The 14,115-nt window shown below is 42.5% G+C and overlaps 1 pseudogene; it reads left to right on the top strand.

Moving 5' to 3' along the window:
* The first annotated feature begins 6,393 nt into the window (after positions 1-6,393).
* On the top strand, positions 6,394-6,512 carry LOC124796986 (annotated as a pseudogene).
* The last annotated feature ends 7,603 nt before the right edge of the window (positions 6,513-14,115 follow it).

The following is a 14,115-nucleotide window of genomic DNA, read 5'->3' as shown; positions in this document are numbered from 1 at the left end:
CCCAAGATATCAGTCCACCTTGACCGCAGCAGCATTGGTTGTAAGTGTCCCACACACTTGATAGACAACAATGAGCGGTCTTGAACCCTCAGAGCTGCAGTGATCATACACTGCCCTCCAAACTGGGAAATATAGGGATAGCCACAATAAAAATTATAACTTCAGGACACACAATGTGGCCAGTCAAATGGTGTAATAAATTTTTTTATAAACTTATCTAATTCGCAGAGATACATTAATGATAGTTATTAATGTTCCACATACTAGCTAAGATATCCTGTAGGGCATTTTTGAATTATTTATTACATCAACTGTACTGTAGCGTATCGACCATTTTCGCTCAAAAAATAGGCTAGAGCGGAATTGAGTTGCAACGGAACCTACCGCAAAGCAAAACACGGCTGACTGGCGTTGCGAAGAGGAGCCAGATGGACACAGTGCAGCAACAGCTGATGCTCAAATATGTTATCGGAAGCACGGAAGCCTTTCCTCACTTGCCGTGAGGGAAGCGTTTAGATCATGTACCTTAAATCCTAGACGAACATAATGTGGATCGTAGAAGTAGTCATTCGTGTACTAAATCATTCTTGTCCCAGTGTTGCAGATTACTCCACAGGTCTGTGACACTTGGAAAGATATTCCAGAATGCAGTACAGGCTCCGCTGTTAATTCACGAGACAGGACAGCCTGCCCTGAATCATGAGGGAGCCGCTTGCTCGCTGGAAGGAAGTTCATGGCCATCGTCAGCTACGCCACCACGCTGTCATCACAGTCTCAGCCGGAGACGTCGGTGACAGTGGCATTCGAGTGACGCCTCATTAGGCCCCGGTCTTTGCGCTGTGGCAACGCTGGGGTCTATTGTTTCACTGAGAGACAATCTGACATCTCCACCAAACTATTCCTGAAGTACTACGGCTGAGGGCGAGAATAAAGAAGTGAATTGAATGGATCTACTGTCGTCCTGATGTCTCATTTCTCTGTCCACTGGTGACAATCCAAGGGTCATTCAACAGTTGTGATAAACGTCTTGGCTAATTAACAGTGATAATAAACAATGAATTTTATGATGCTGACAGCCTGAAGATGGGATGACTAATTTCCACATTCTTACACATGCAGTGATAAAGCATGGTCACTGTGTCTAATTAGCTATCCGATGACACAGTGTCACATAACACTGTGCGAGACGCATCCTCACCTTGGTTCCTTTGTAACTACTGTGTTTCGCATCTCTCGTTCCCTAAACACGTTGAATAGATGGATCATAGTTAAACTGTTTCGGTACAAACAATGTTGTCAGCGGATTTGGTGGAGGGAAATGTAGTTCCCAATTTGAATCGAAAACACACACACACACACACACACACACACACGAATATATCTTTGTAAGAAGAGGTAAGTTTACAGCTCCCACAGCGTGGTATTATTCACCAATAATCTTGAGTGCACTTACTTTCCCATAGTTTCTCATAATCTGCTGTAATCTTGCGTAACGAGATAAATTAATTAGCAAAGTCACTTCACTTTGATCGGCATCTGAATTTGAGTTGCCTACCTAATGGGAGCTAACTGGCACGGTAACATGGTTTTCGAACAGTTTTTGTGCCCTTGCGTTACTCTCATTGTTTCCATCTTCGTGTCACTGACATCGTTCTGCGACCAACTAAGTCACGAACCATACTGCTGTTCTGTGAATCACATATGGAGGTTTCTGGATATTAATAGAATTAACTACAGGAAACAAAAAACTAAAACGTTGCCGAAAGCTGGAAGTGGATGACAAAGAATTCTTATTGCTTGTTGCTAATGTCACGTGCGAAAAACAGTGGACAGTATAATATTATATGATAGTGCCTGAACTCAGTCTTAGGTGTCAAAAGACCACCAGAACCGACAGTCCATTTTCTAAAATGTAATATTACGACTGACGATGGGTTTATTCGATAGTGGGAAGACAAAATCAATCATTCATTGTCGGTGATTTCCAACGGTCATCGCTTTGGGGGAGGAGTAAAAGAGTACCGTCTACAACAGTTACAATGCTGATGTAGCTATAATCATGTAATATCTAACTCTGGCATCAGATTTATAGGTACATCATTAATACCTTTGGAAGAATCACTTCTGGGAAACGTAGCAGCTGCTTTTTCTTAAGCCCCTTGGAGTAACGACGATCACCAGCTCACCACATGCTAACGTGTGGATATAGACGGGTGGAAAAGTGGACACTGGTCGTAAAGGTTTGCTTGCTTGACAGTTACACAGAACAATTACATTATCGCATTCGTAATCCCCATGTATACGGGACTGTACTTTGGATCCTTAGGATAAGCCTTCATATTAACTATACTTTCTCGAGACATGTTTGAGAGGATGCAATCAGTCTAGAAGTTACTTGGCAAGCCACTTATTCCAATGACGAGAAATCGGATTTCTTTAAGCCTGTGCCAACAAACCACTGCATGTGATGTGATTGTCCTAAAGTTGCATTAAGCAAATCTTTAACTATAAGGTATCATATGCTTGTTACTGTTTCCAGTAGCGTACTGCCAGCAGTAGTTGGGACCACTTTGCCTCTTCACACACACAGGATGTTACATTTATTTTGACACAGTAGCAACAAAAATCGTCGATCCCGCGCAATTGTTATTCATGCATTTTCCTGACGCGTACTGCTTTGCAAACCTCCTGTAGCATTGTCTACATCTACATTCAAACACTTCCCTACAACCTGCTCAGGGCTGCGGGGTGGAGGGTACAAGGTATTTTCTGTTCTATTCAACTAGCACATACCCACAAAGAAAAAAAATGGTTGCCGATATGTTTCTGTACCTACCCCAATCACTCTTACGATCAGCACGACTGTTGTGCAGTACCAAAATACACTCGCAGTCCCAGCAGTGAATTCCTTCGCTATGTTGAAATTGAGTGGGACTCTTACACATAAAACATTAGTTCACCTTAATACAATAAAAATACGAAGACTAAGTTTGTACAGTTCATTTCCATAGGAATTTTCTGAGCAAATGGTTCAAATGGCTCTGAGCACTATGGGACTCAACTGCTGAGGTCATTAGTCCCCTAGAACTTAGAACTAGTTAAACCTAACTAACCTAAGGACATCACAAACATCCATGCCCGAAGCAGGATTCGAACCTGCGACCGTAGCGGTCTCGCGGTTCCAGACTGCAACGCCTTTAACCGCACGGCCACTTCGGCCGGCTTCTGAGCATTTACAGTTGTCTAAATGTTAATTTATCTCTTGATGCAAACAAATTTAGAATCTTCACTTGAAGAGCAGCTGACGTAATATCCACATTAAGTTCCCCCTACGGCATTTAATACACCGGTGGCCTATCTAAGACGACGCTGTCATCTGGATCGTTGACTGCGAACTGGACCGAGTGCTTCTCTGTTCAACAGCGACTACACCATTGATTCCGGTTGTGTAGGAAAGCTGTATGAAGTGTGAACACGCCGACGTTTCCCATTCGTCGGAGCAGTATGCAGCGACTGTACACTTCTGTGGTTTCGTCGTGAGTTGCTAGCCTTGGTCTGGCCACGCGCCCTTCGTACGACGCCACAGCGACGGACATATGACTACGACAATCGAATTGCAGTCAACGTTATACGTATTTTTTTCTCAGCACTGTTTCCAAACATTAATTCTTCTTCCTTCCAAGATTTTTACTTTACACGTGCGCAGCGAAAAGTGAATCCTACTGTTGTGACCGGGCGAAACCTGTTGTGACCAGGTGAAATTACTTTCGTCGTGCCGCAACAGTGGGCTCTTCAACTGCTTTGGGAGAAGGCTCACTTTCAAATTGTACAGGTGAAATATTAATTCACTTAATTAAATAATTAATATGATATTTGTTTAACTTTGACATGTGCGAGTACAGAGACACATGTTAGTTAGTTGGTTGGTTGCGTGTTCCATTGATCAATCACACCTTTACGGTAGCCATTATGATATGGAACGTGTCAAGTGCACAAGCAATGCAGATGAAACAAGATCTTTTAATATATTTATATTACAATACAGAGTTAATGATTAATATTTCTATTATATACCCCATTCCCTTAAATGTTCCACATTGTTTTAATATCTTACTAGAGATTTCATCTACTCCAACAGAACATTTATTTCTCAAAGATTTAATAATTTTACTTATTTCACAAGAGGTTGTTACGTGAAAGTCAATCTGACTAGAGTTTTTCATAACACACTCTTCCGTGTACTGACTGGCTTTTTCTTTTGAACTGTTCTGACCAATATTTTCTCCTGCACTTACGAAATGGTTGTTAAATACATTAGCTACTTCTGTACTGTTGGTTAGAATGGTCTCGTTCTCTTTAATAGTAATACTACCTACCCCAGTGGTTACTTGTCCTGTCTCCTTCCTTACAACATCCCATATTGATTTTATTATTGAATCGTCCTTTTCTTTCGGCATCAGTTAGTTCGAGTGAAATAGGGAGGGAAATCCCTAATACAGCTAATAAAGCGCATCCTTCTTTATGCAATGTGCAGGGGCTTGGAAAGCACCGTTATATGATTACATATAGATTAGACTATGCTATAGGAGTTTAGTAATGTTTTAGGCAGCTGTAGCGAAATGCATGAATAAGAACTGCATAGGATTCACGGTTGATGTAGTGACTGGCTGAAAATAGATGTAACGTATTGTGCGTATAAAGAGGCGAAGAGTCCGTTAGCGTACAATAACACTATTGGTAGAAGGCCACTGGAAACAATCACGAGCATATAATGCCTTAAAGTGAATGATTACATACCACAACATGCAGCAGAAGCAGACGCCATGCTGAAACTCGTTGTTGGAATCTTAAGGAAAGGCAATGTATCATCCTTGGAATGAGCTGCCTAGAAAATATCTTTTTCTTACATCCCCCAAACACGCCTCGTGAAATTACAGTTACAAATTTTTGGTAAAATTTTTTGGGAACAGCGACCTTGTAATCTGTTTAAAGTAAGTGAAAAAGCAGTCTAGATTACGCTGAGTATTTTATTATAATGACCTACGCCTAGGTAAGATGCTGAAACTGTTTTACGGATCTGTGGTGCTCTCTGAAGATAGCCTAAGCCTAGGCCAAAACCGGCAATTTTAATAAAATACCTATCGCGATCTACACTGTTTTCTGCTGATTTTAATTACAGTGAATATATTGATGTTCTTATATATGTTACTGTTTTTAAGACACTGATAATGCAGTGATAGCTTCGTTAAAGTCAAACTGCAGATGTGTACATAACAAGGGCTTACTTGCTGCAGTGTGATAATTCCTAAATGTCGTATATCGTTGTATTTGTTCTAGTACACACTGTGCCAAATGTTTGACGTGGGATATCGGTGTATTTGGTTAGAACATCATAAATCGTGAACTGTTCAACATTTAAAGTCCGATACTTAGATGTGTCTTAGACGGATGTTCTCGAAAAAGGACAGAAAGTTGTTTATATTTTAACACGTCACCCCAAAATTGGAAACAGGCAATTGGAAGTAGCCATACATGTGAGCGCTTACGAAATGTCATTGTTTTCTAACACACTAGGTAATGACACGTTAACGACGCAGGGACAGATTCTTTACTGTAAGTGGAATATATAGTCTGTACCTATAGTTTGTTTAAAGAATGCATAGTGGTAATTATTAACTAGTAAAAACATCTATATGCATCAACGGATTACTATCTTGAATACTGGATATCTGGAACGCAAGTGCTGGTTAGTGGGGGGGGGGGGGGGGGGGGTGGGAATCAGCCACGAATTCTTTCAAATAATCCAAAATTTGAAAATATCAATCTGTTTGAGTGCTTACAGAATTACTGTAATGTCATATGATAATAATTCACAGGATAGGACAACGTCCCCTCGATTTTCCTGCAATTCAGTCTTGGTTGCAATTTTAGTTTTTTATTTCGCCTTATTTAGGCATCTTCAGATTATCTACATAGAAAACAGAGAACAAATACATTTATTTAAGAATCACGATCGCGTTGTGCGGACTTGGATAACCTAAAAGCATGTATAAACTGATCAAATACTGAAAGATCAATTTTAGATCATAGTTTGACCAAATATTTACCGCAGCCTTATAAGCGAGATAAGTCTACAGCTGACCCTTCATGATGATACTCTCACACAATTGGCAGACAAAGATAGAAGCGGGTGATGGTGGTAATATTTCCCTGCCAGATTTTAGCAATTCTGTTGGCCCAGACCAGTGGAGGGAGCGATACCGTTATTGCGGATCCCATACTGGGACTTGGATGGGTGACATTTTTCCGCCATTTTTAGTCATGCAATTGGTCTACAGGCGTAGGCGTCAGAAGAGGGGCGTTGCATGACATGCGAGATGTATCGAATTACATGCCAACGGCGTTGCCGCAGTGGAAACACCGGTTCCTGTCAGATCACCGAAGTTAAGCACTGTTGGGCTTCACTAACACTTGGATGGGTCACCGTCTGGGCCTGCCAAGTGCTGTTTGCAATCGGGGTTCACCCAGTCGTTGTGAGGCCAATTGAGTGGACACTTTATTGAGAGGTAGCGGCATTGTTCACGAAAACTGACAACGGCCGAGATAGCAGTGTGCTAACCACATGCCCTTTAGTACACTCATCCAGTGACGCTTAAGGGCTGAGTTTTCATTGTCTATGTTTTCATTCTCTAACTCCTCAACTTCTTACATTAACTTTATTTATGAGAAAAGTTTCTATGGATTTCAACTTTTCTTAAATTTTTGAGTTGTCAATTCTTAAGCAGGTATTGATTGGAGTTAAAACCTAACTATTTTCGTATGTTGTAGGTCGTGCTATAGGTAAAATGAAAGAAAATAAACTCACGTACCTTATCATAACATTAGGTCTCAGTAACCAATTAACTTTTACACTTTAGGGCGATCTTCGAAATACATATTTCGCTTGCATATGCCGGATGAGAGAAGTACATTTTAAGCAGTATCCTGTGCATACGGTTTTATTAGTTTACTTCATACCGTCCCCTACTGAACCGCTGTCTCATTATTCTTGTGTACATTAAATGATTGAATATGGTGGGGTAGTGTACACATGTTTTTGGCGGTAGCTTTGTATTTTACAGTGTGTATCCTGCAATATAAATCGTGGCAAATGTTGACTCTATCTAGCACGGGAAAACTTACTTGCAACATGCGGTCAACAAGAAAAATTAATGTATCATTGATATTTTTCCTCCATGTAAGTTTCCTACCGAGGTTAATTTTTTCGTACTGCCGTAAATGATGTTATTGTATTTGTGCTTTCGTTTCATTGAACCGAAGTGTTTTTAGCGTGATAAGTTAAAGATTAAAGCACAGTTTGAATTTCTGACGATTCCCCCAGATCTCCTACAGACTTTTTGCCCGAGACTGGCTTTAAAGAAGTGCGTAGCTAGATCTTCTCTATCCTAGTGACCTAATGGATATTTCGGGGGAACTGATGCGGCGGGCCAGCACGTTATACTTTATTATTGAACAAAATGCAGCTTTACGGATGATCAGGCATACGGGCACCTACATTACTGAGAACCGAGGTGTACGTTCTCGGGACACCTGTTATATGGAGGAGCATATTTAGAATTACGCTGGATTCCAAACACAGGAAAGCATTTGGCAAGAAGCTGCACTTCATGATCAACGAATACCTCCGCAAGTGCGCTACATTACGCCTTTCAGCAGAATTGGTTAAAATGGCGCTAAGCACTATGGGACTTGACTGCTGTGGTCATCATTCCCCCAAGAACTTAGAACTACTTAAACCTAACTAACCTAAGGACATCACAAACACCCATGCCCGAGGCAGGATTCGAACCTGCGACCGCAGCGGTGGCGCGGTTTCTGACTGTAGCGCCTACAACCGCTCGGCCACTCCAGCCGGCTGCCTGTCAGCAGATAATTGACGTATGCGAAAGCAAACACCACAAAAGGGTTTTCTTAAATTATAATTGCTATTTCATGTTGGTTGCAGTTTTGAGTACAGAAACAGAAAAAGGCAAGCAAGTGAAAACTGTTGAAAAGAAAAAGACATCACCTCAGCAATCGTAATACCATCTGCTCTGTTGTTTCTGTGTCCTGATATGGTTAACTACAGGGGTCTGTAGGTGTGTTATCTTTCCTTTCTATTAAGCAGATGAATGCTTGTAATTGCTCCTGGAACTAATGAATTACTGACAGGCTACTAACTTAAAAACGTAGTAGGTCGATTGTGATACTGACGTACTTTGGCGGCTGTTCACAGCAATCGAAGAGAAGTGGATTTTAATAGGCGTTCAGACAGTACTAGCAATCCTGTACTAGGATGTCAGTGCCTATAATGGTACAGTTTTCGCGTACAAAAATTGAAATATCGTTATTTGTAAAACGAAGTATATGTTGGCAAGGGATATTTAGGAATTTTGTAAAAATTATGTTACTTCTTAAACTTGATTACCCGTAGAACTTCTTAAATTTTTTTATATTCTCCTCACTTTAAGGGATCTGTAGTACCTCAAATGGGTTTTCCCTGTTAACGACAGCGCGTTACGATGTTTTAGACGTCATATACGGCAGTTTTCACTAGTGGTAGTCGCGCGGAGTGGCCGCGCGGTTAGAGGCGCCATGTCACTGACTGCGCGACCCCAACCGCCGGAGGTTCGGGTCCTCCCTCGGGCGTGTGTGTGTGTGTTGTTCTTAGCGTAAGTTAGTTTAAGTAGTGTGTGAGTCTAGGGACCGATGACCTGAGCAGTTTGATCCCTTAGAAATTCACACACATTTGAACATTGAACATTCACTATTGATGTACACGGGAAAGACAAAGCTGATCCCTTCTATCAAATGGTGGTGGTGAGCTAATGGGCCTCCACTCCTAATAAGGACGACTCTGAAAGCGCGTTAGCAATGTGTCCGACGCATCGTTGTATCCTCCTCGCAGAATGAACGAAGCCGATTTCGTGTAAATGGAACCCACTATCAGGCCACATGTTTTATCAAAAGCGGGAGTGAACTCTGAAATTCGAAGCGTGAATAGTGTTCAAAACTGGCATACGCGTAAGTCAGTTACTCAGCAGAACTACCACGTGTTGTAATAGTATGCGGCACGTGGGTACATCTAGAAGCCCTCTGTCACATTGAAGTCAATTTCATTTCGTAGCTGACAGATTAGTATACTGATTTTGGTGGCTACCTGCTTCGTTCACTGCATGCATTTATTTTAAATGCCCAGGACGTTCGCGTTTCAACAGTTTTCGACATCAGCAGTGGACGTATCACCATCAACTCAAATACATATTTCACGGAAGTTCTCTCCGTCTGGTTGTTCATCTGTTTCCCTTAGCTTAAGTATTTCGGAAGGTCGACAAAAGTATTTTCGATTCTGCTTTCCCCGTGAGAGACCATGTTATCAAAGAAGTAGTCCTTCCTTACTCAAAAAATAAATAATTAGCGAAAATTACTACAAAATATTTCCAGCAAGAAGATCGGTACGGCCTAAGTGTCCTGTATGGTTCACTAGAGCAAGTAGTGCTACTTAATAAACCTACAGATTTCTTTTCACCCAGGTAAACTTGATGGCAACAGTTAATGTAAAATGTAGCTGATTTCAGAATACTGTTCTTATAATTTTTACGCTACCTGATGAGGCAGTGCAAAACCACATCGATCTTAAATAATCTGTAACTACATCAGCGGACTCAGGACGGAGCGGTATCCGTCCAGAAACTTGAGGTGAGCTGCGTTAAGTTAGGTACTGCTAGAAGCTTTACCGTACCATGTAGTTGTTATGACGTTCTTAATCTGTTACTAGATATTTCCACTGTAATGAACTACGTAATATGGGTCCTGTTCTCAGTTTCGTACATGTGAAAATGAATTATTCATCATCCATCCCTCACTACACGTGGAAACTGAAAATGCAGCTATAACTTTTGGGAAATTGTAAAGTGCCCCTTAATTGCCGATGATATCGCATTTTACTTTATTTCCAGGTTTTCTATTTCACGTAAGTGAAGTGAATATCAGGGCAGCAGTATGTACGGAGTAAGGAGGGAGTGGTAGGTTTACACGCTGGCCAGCTGAGGCGGTTGGCCATCTGGTGCTTTCAGAGCCAGTGGGATGAGGTGCCGATGAAGAAATCGCTCGCGACGTCAGCAAAGAGATACGTAGAGAAAGAACATTTATACTGGGATGTCAGCAAAGAGATACGTAGGGAAAGAACATTTATTCTGGTACGTATCACGTAATTGTTATTAACAAATATTTGCTTAAAAGTGTTGACTTTTGTCGCTCAGACATTAGGAGGAGTCTACGTGTCATTCATACTATGTTTCAGTAATTTTTCAATGCCAGAAAACGCTGATATTAGTTAATAAATGAATAAATTTGCCATAACCGAAGATGTTCGGTATTATACGAAATACACAGATCGCATGTTCAAGTTACAGACGGGTGCCACGATCGGCAGTCGTCAATAGGATGGAATTCGATCAAGTCATGCGATAGACGATGCTCTCATACAGTTAATACTTAACATGGAATCTACATGAACAAGTTCATGTTACGGCGTTTCTTAAATAAATGAACCATGATGGCATCCTTTGTAAAAATTATTTGCACAAGGGTATTCTTACCACTTTATTACGCAAAACATACACAGTAGCATTGTACTAGCAGAATCAGATGGCGCTGCTATGACTCTGAAGGGGAAAAAACTACGGGAGCATCTCCACATAACAGGTAGGAAGAATTCCCACGCTGCGGCTTATTAAGTCAGCTGAACGGCGGACTGGCTTAATTGTCGCAAGACTCACGTGGGAAACAGTGGCCATTTATACTTTACAACCCTTACACCACCATCTACGGACTCACAGGCTAAACTGACACGTTTCTGAAGGTTTAGTACGAGTGGGGTGTTTTTGCAAAGTTCTAAGATTATAATTACCAATACCGTTAAGTAGCACTCTCCCAGGATCACAGAATGCAGGCTTTCACAGCCGATATCTGAGCTATTATTGATGTTTGTTTTATGAGTATTAGGCCATGGTCCAAGCCATAGTTATCTGCTAAACGATTCGTATTCCAGTGGGGAAGAGCTGGCGCTATTTATTTTATGTAGGTCAAAAACTCACTGCTGGTCTAATTTCAGTCGTTCTTTTCTGTTAAAGATGTTTTCTGCTTTTGAATTTCTATGTCCTCTCCGCACGTTCTAGCGTAGAGATGGACACCGTACTGCTAAGAGCAGAGTGTCAGACAAACGAATTCTGTCGTTACCCGGTTCGGGTGCATGATATACTACTGCCAGTTTATCTGTTTTCTTCCGGCGCCAATTTCTCTTGTGATTCTTAAGGCGGACGTTAATTCTTCTTTCGGTAGTTTTCTAGCGGCCTCTTGTGTCAGGTGGGGCGGCTATGAGCCGGGTTGGTGTTCTGTGTTCCTTTATTGACGCATCAACGTTGTTCATACACCGGGTCAGTGGCCGACTGGCCTAATTTTGATAGGATGGCCGCCTGCTCACAGTGCGATGCTGACGCGGCGACTGCACCGAGTCCCGGCAGCCACACTACTGACTGCATAAGCCGGCCACACAGTTTCCACGCCAGCGACGTGCACACCACGTGTCTGCATTGCCCCGGACGATGCCCATCTGCGACACCGCAGTGTGTCCTCGACACCATGTGACGTCTGTCATGCAGTGATGGACGATGGCTGGCGTGCACGCTGCACAACTCGCTACCACCTACGTAGGAGTTATGCGTGATGCTGGAGATGAACCAGTGCGGCCAGCTATGACAAGCAATAAGTTCGGGAAGGGACTTAGTACACAGAGCTACTGGACTCGGACCGGAAGTTCGGGAAGGGACTTAGTACATAGAGCTGCTAGACTCGAACCAGTGACTTCTGCTGGCACGTCAATGTGGCGTACTCCTCTGGCTGAGCTGCGTCGTCCTGGTTGGACTGAGAGGTGGCCAATACCTATAGTCGTCACGTATCATAAAACTTTACTGCAAGGTGGAAATACGCCTTACTCCTTGCTGAAAGAGGCTGCGTAGTATCGTTAAGTTGGCTGTTTCAGCTAGCTAACATGCCTCGCAACACTGTGCTCACCTTGTTTACTTATTGCAGTGGCAATATTCACTCCTGCTATCAGCTCTGCTGCAGTACACCGCACAAGCTCAAAGAAATGGTTTAAGTGGCTCTGAGTACTGTGGGACTTAACATCTGAGGTCATCAGTCCCCTAGGACTTAGAACTACTTAAACCTAACTAACCTAAGGACATCACACACATCCATGCCCGAGGCAGGATTCGAACCTGCGACCGTAGCAGTCGCGAGGTTCCGGACTGAAGCGCACAAGCTCACACTAATATGCCCATACATGATCGTTACTCTACAGTTACTATGAGCACATGAACACAAACACATCATTTTATATACTCTTACTGCGGCAAGCAGCGGAAGTAGATGCTTTGCTGTGTTTCAGTATCTCCGCAGCTTTCTTGTTGGCTTGAACACTGTGTCAGTACTGTACCATGTTTTCTTAGTACTCTGCTGATGTGATCAACTGGAATGTATAGAGAGGCCACCGAAATTAAAAACCCCGAAAAACAACTTTAATAGGAAAGAAGAACGATTGAAACTGGACAAATTATGGTCGTCATTGCTAAAGAAAATAAGCAGTACCAACTCTTTCCAATTGAAAACTCCAGGACATATGGCAGCTGTCTGATAGCATCACGAACCGTCCTTTTCCTGGATACAAAAGTAATGGGGCAGCGACATTCACATAAACAAATAGCGGTAATATAGCGAATACAAGATATAAAAGGGCAGTTAATTGGCGAAGCTATCATTTGTACTCAAATGATTCATGTGGAAAGGTTTCCAGTGTGATTATAACCGCAAGAGTGGAATTAACAGACTATGATTGCGGAATAGTTGTTGGAGCTACAGGCATGGGACATCTCATTTCGGATATCGTTACGGAACTCGGTCCCACGAGATCTACAGTGTCAAGAGTGTGCCGACAATACTAAATTTTAGGCATTACCTCTCACCAAGGACAACACCGTGGCCGACGACCGAGAGCAACGGCGTTTGCATGGACTTGTAAGTGCTAACAGACGAGAAACATTGGATGAAATAACCACAGCAATCAAAGTATGACGTACGACGGACGTATCTGTTACGACAGTGCATCGTAATTTGACGTTATTGACGACCGAGGAGAGTGCTTTTGCTAAGACCACAACACCGCCTGGAGCGGCTCACCTCAGGTCGTGACCACATCGATTACACCCTAACGACTGGGAAACTGATAACGTCACTGGGTTCAGATTTCAATTGGTAAGAGCTGATGGTAACTTTCGAGTGTGGCGCAAAACCCACGAAGTCATGGACCCAGGTTGTCAACAAGTCACTGTACTAGCTGGTGGTGGCTCCATTATGGTGTGAGCTGTGTTTATATGGAATGGATTGAGTCCTCTGGTCCATCTGAACCCATCATTTTCAGGAAACGGTTATGTTTCGGCTACTTGGAGACCATCTGCAGCCATTCATGGACTTCATGTCCCAAAAAACAGTGATATTTTAGGGATGACAATGCGTCATGTTACCGTGCTACAATTGTTCACACTTAGTCTGAAGTATATCCAGAGCATTCTCGACCGTTCGAGCGAATGATTTTGTCACAGATCGTCTGACATGAATCTCATCATGTGGTGTCACCGCCAGACACCACACTTCCTAGGTGGTAGCCTTTAAATCGGCCGCGGTCCGTTAGTAATACGTCGGGCCTGTGTGTCACCACTACCAGTGATTGCAGACCGAGCGCCACCACACGGCAGGTCTAGAGAGACTCCCTAGCACTAGCCAAGTTGTACAGCCGACTTTGCTAGCGACGGTTCACTGTCTACATACGCTCTCATTTGCAGAGACGACAGTTTAGCTTAGGATTAAGCTACGTCATTTGCTACGACTTAGCAAGGCGCCATATTCAGTACTATGTCTTCTGAACTTATAATATTGTGAATCATGTACCGTGAACGGCGACGTTCATCATTAATGGATTAAAGTTAAGTGTCAAACTAATTACGTCCGCATTCCAAT

This window comes from Schistocerca piceifrons, chromosome 4, assembly GCF_021461385.2.
Source record: "Schistocerca piceifrons isolate TAMUIC-IGC-003096 chromosome 4, iqSchPice1.1, whole genome shotgun sequence".
Taxonomy (NCBI): Eukaryota; Metazoa; Arthropoda; class Insecta; order Orthoptera; family Acrididae; genus Schistocerca; species Schistocerca piceifrons.
Note: the sequence above shows the minus strand (reverse complement) of the source record. Positions and strands in the feature narration are given on the sequence as shown.